A 5,275-nucleotide genomic window follows, 5' to 3' on the forward strand; every position below is an offset into this window, starting at 1 on the left:
TTCAGGGCGTCGCTGGAGAACGTCTTGTCGTCCACGAACATGTAGGAGCCGGTCTGCACGATGAACTCGGGGAGCTTGTCGGTGTCCCCGTCAAACGTCTCGGGAAAAGGAATCGGGTTCCTCCAGCGGCGCCTGTTGGGCCGGGGCCAAGCCATGAATACCTTCATCAGCTGCACCCGACCGTCCATAGCGTCTTGCTATTTGAATCCCCTGGGCTTCCTGGCTTCCTGGGCAGAGTAGAGGTCCGCACCAAGCCATCCCCGGAAGTGAGTATTGGTGGAGGTGGGCACAGGCTGGGGGCGGATGTGGGCAGATGTGGGCGGATGTGGGAGGAGCCATGGGGCAGAGCTCTGGTGCCTGCTGGGAGATTGGCTCCAAAGTCTTGGTGGTCTGTATTGAACAGGCGAGTTATTGGGAGACAGGCAATAAATAGACTTGCGTGTGTGTTAATACACTGGAGCTGATGAGTTGGTTGGAGGGACAAAGCTTTGATTTCCTAAGGGGGACTGGGGTTGAGGTTGAGGTTCCTGTCCAAGATTAGGAGTGTGTGGTGAGAGTCAGCGTACTTGTGGGGCTCCAGAAGTAGGTGTTCTAGAAGTTGATGAGTCCTCCAGCCACACCCACTCATCGTGACCCATCACTCTTCTAGTGTCTTAATGTCTTCTTTGCTGACCCTCATCCATGAAAGCAATTGAATGAAATATTGTGAATACATTTTCCTTCTTCATGCATCTCTCAACCAGAGAAGCATGAGCCTTGCCCACAGATGTGGTTACTCTAGAGTATTACCCTGAAAGGTCCAAATACTACCAAACATAATGTAAAGCAGCCTACACAAATAATACACTAGGAGTACTTAATGTAAGGAGACTTAAATGTTAAGAGATCTCTTAATTTTCTAAATTAAGACTACAAGAGATGGTAATAACAATAGAACCTGAAACTGTTTTCAAGTGCAAACTATATCTTGTCCACTGGCTAACCCAGAAGTTTTTAAGAAAAAATAACTTTTAAATTAATTTTCTTGGTATATTTAAGGTATATAAAGTAATGACATTCATCATTGGAAATTTGCACCTTTACATAATCCATCTTGGTTTGTATTTTTCCCCATTCCCCTGCCCTCCCTTCAACCTCTCCACCCCGTCCTATCTACAAAGACTTTGTTTCCATTTTATATTTTTCTCATGCTAATTCCATTCCTCTTTCTTTTCCCCATCCCTCCCACTTTCCCTTCCCCTTTGCCCCTTTTCTTCTTATTTCACATTATCTGTTATACCTTTTAGTCCTTATTTACACATTCAGTTTCTCACACTAGAGAAACTACTTAGCATTTACATATGTGTCCTATTTCACTTGAGTATGGCCTCAAAGTGCATCCATTTAGCTATAAATGTCTCTGGTTTCTCATTCTTTATGGCTGAGTAGTACTCCATTTTATATACACACACACACCAAAAAAAACAAACAAACAAAAACAAAACACACACACACACACACACACACACACACATTTTCTTTATCCAGTCTCCAGTTAATGGGGAATTGGTCTGCTTCTAAGTTTTAGCTATCACGGATTGTGCTGCTATAAACATAGGTGCACATATATCGCTGTGATATGATTCTTTTAATTCTTTGGGGAAGATACCCAGCAGGGGGATAGCTAGGTCAAATGGGACCTCTAATCCTAGTTCTTTGAGGTATCTCCATACTGATTTCCACAGTGGTTCCATTTACCTTCAGTTGGCACGATGCAAGTATATCACAGGATTGATCACAGTTGTCATCAGTATATCCCAGTGCAGCTCTCCAATGTACTTCAACCAACACTCATGTGTTTCACTGGTCTTATGTTAGCACTGACAATGTGATGGTAGTTGGAGACAGGCTCTTTTTGAGGTAGAATTGCATGAGGTCATGAGGACAGGACTCAGACTGAAATTAGTGACATTATAAGAAGAAATACTAACAAACATGCTTTAACTGTTCTGCATGTGAGGACATTTTGAGAAGAGGGTATGTGCAGATATGGAAGAGAGCCTCACCAGAGTCCAACAGTGCTGGCGTCTAGAATGGTGAAAAATATATTTTACATTTCTAAACCATGCAGCCTGTGCTATTTTATTGTACCACAAGATGTTAAGATACTCACTAATACAACTCTTGAGAATTTATTTTTAAAAGTGATTTAACTGAAGAAAAAATATTGAGGCTTGAAGATACTCATACCAATAACATTGATAATGCTCAAAAACCCTTAAATATTCATGTAGGTTATAACTTATTCATTAGAATCTTAGAATGACATTTTTTTAATTATGGAAACTATACAGAAACAAAGTGATTTAACAAAATGTTAAGTTAAAAAGCAAAGTCCAAAATTATGCATTATTTTAAACACTACATGAAAATCAAAATAGCTATGTGTAACAGTACCAGACATCTGGTACTAAGAAGTGGCTTTCTGGTCAGTTAGTACATTTTTAGTCTCCATTTCAGCATCTTCATGGGTTCATGTCTAAGTGTAGAACTTTTCTGCCTGTTCCATAGAATAGAACAAAGGAGAATACATTATAGCTGCTGTTATGAGGCCAGCAAAGCTTAACACGAGAACCTTCTATGGACATTATGAAACAAGAAAATGATAGATGGATCTCACTCATAAACACATATGAGAAACCTGAAACAACATGTTGGCATATAGACTCTTTCACCATAAAGAGACCATACTATGGCACAATCATGTTTGTATTATTCTAGGACTATGTAATAAAACATGAATCAATGTGACTCACCATATTAAATACAAAATGGGAAAGTCATTCATCAGATTATTTCTCTAGATCCAGAAAAAAGCATTTGATACAATTCTACTACCATTCATTGTAACTACTAGCAAGATGGGAGAGTATAAACCAGGCATGGTGGCACATGCCTGTAATCCCAGCACTTGGGAGTCTGAGGCAGGAGGAACACTGTGAATTCGAGATCAGCCTGGGCTACATAGTGAGTTCCAGGTCAGGTCAGTCTCAACTACATAGTGAGACCCTGTCTCAACGCCCCCCAAAAAGATGGGAGAATATGGATCACTATTATTTTGCTAAAGGGCACTTGTGGAAAATCTACAATGAACAGCACACATCACAGGGAAATGCTGAAAATGTTTCCTTTCAAATAAGGAATGGGCCAAGGATGCTTGACATTATCATTTGTAGTTAAAGTTATTCAGGAGGTACAAATTAGTACAATAAACCAAGAAAAATTCAAGGAATCAAAATAGGAAGGGAAAATTCCAATATGTAGAGGTTAGAAGGTTCTCTATAGAAAAGTTAAAGAAGATACAACTATATTATTAGAAATTATAAATGCATCTATGAAGTTAGCTGTAATCCAAAGTACATAACTATATACATAACAATTTCTTATACCTGCAATAGATAGAAAATAAAATATGGGAAATATATTTTACAAGAATAGGAGAAAGTCAATATGTAGGAAAAATATAACAAAATACATAAAAATTGAAACATTGAGAAAAATCAATGGTAAAAATAAATGAAGTACTTATGGATTCAAACACTCAATATGATACACATGTCAATTCTGTACTATTAATTAAAATAGTATGTTACTAGTCCCACGATCATCAAACGGAATAAAATGAGAAGGAAAACCTCAGAATAAATGCACACATATAATTATTTGATTTGCAAAGGTGGCACTTATTGCAGAGGAATAAATGATGAAGAAGAAATTGAATATCCATATAAAAGAAAATGAGATTTGAAACCAGCTCACAACACCCATAACAATGAATTCCAGGTAGTAGTTCGATATTAATGTAAATAAAAATGATGAAATTTCCATAAAACAATATGGAATTATTTTCATAAGTGGAAAAAAATTACTTTAAAAGACACAAAGGTAACACACACCTGTAATCTCAGCTGACTGGAAGGCTGAGGCAGAATATTCACAATTTAGAGACCAACCTCGGCAAGTCACGAAGACCATGTCACAAAGACAGAAAAATTTTTTTAAGACTAGGCAATATAGAGGAGTGGTGAAGTGCGCTTGGTATCAATCCATAATATAAAATAAGGCACAGAATACTCCATAAATGAAGAAACATAAATTAGATGACTTCTAAATTAAAGCAAATAAAGTTTAGATTCAAATGACACTATAAATGAATATTCCTGAGTAACAAATGAAAGAAAAGACAGCTAGAGAATGAGGAAAAATATTTAAAAATCATAACCAATGAAAGAATTATATGTAGAATACATTTGTTTAAAAGCTACATACAAGTTAATGAGAAAGAACATAGACATGCAATTTGAACAGGCACTTTAAAATGGACTAATTGGCCAATAAAATTAAATTAAGATTTTAAGCAGCATTAGTCTTTAGGGAAATGCTAGTAAAAACGCAATTCAATATGATTATATACTCATCAAGAACAGTTAAATGGTTAAAATGTAGAAATTAGTGATAGTGTGAGCAAGTGCATGAAGCAACTGAAACTTTTGTGTACTATCGATGGAAATGTAAAATGGTGTGGCTCTTTCAAAAAGCTCTGTTTTATCTGGGTGTGGTGGTGCACGCCTGTAATCCCAGCACTCAGGAGGCTGAGGCAGGAGGATCGCCGTGAGTTCAAGACCAGGCTGGGCTACATAGTGAGTTCCAGGTCAGTCTCAACTACACAGTGAGACCCTGTCTCAAAAAAACCAAAAAAAAAAAAAAAAAAAAAAAAAAAAAAAAAAAAGCTCTGTCTTACAACACTCAGCCTAACAACTCTAACCCCAAGTATTTAGGAGAAATGAAAGCCTACATCCAGGTACTCAAGTTTGCACACAAATGTTAATGGCAGCTTCATCTACAATGGCTCCAAACAGAAAAGAAAAAAAAATGTCCCTCAACAGATGAATAAAGATATTAATATTTATCCATACAATTCCTGGTACCCTGGTTTGATTCACAAGCAGACCTGTTGAAGTTCAGGTTTCCAGTTAAAAGATGGAATGCTTTAGTTGATTGTACCTGCACTTTCTGTGTCTCAGCTTCAGGAACTGGTTACTGTATGGACAGTTCCTTCTTCCGCCTGTCTTCTCTCTTGATCCTCCTTCCCAACAGTGCTGGGGATCCATCCCAGGGACGGTGCCTGGGACATACACTACCACTAAGCTATACCCCAAGACAAAGGGAGATTGTTTTGAAAAGAGGGACCAGAAAGCCTTATGAATTACTCAAAATGTGCAGTTTATGAAGGTGT

This window comes from Fukomys damarensis, unplaced genomic scaffold, assembly GCF_012274545.1.
Source record: "Fukomys damarensis isolate Sample0158 unplaced genomic scaffold, DMR_v1.0_HiC HiC_scaffold_39, whole genome shotgun sequence".
In the NCBI taxonomy this organism is placed as follows: domain Eukaryota; kingdom Metazoa; phylum Chordata; class Mammalia; order Rodentia; family Bathyergidae; genus Fukomys; species Fukomys damarensis.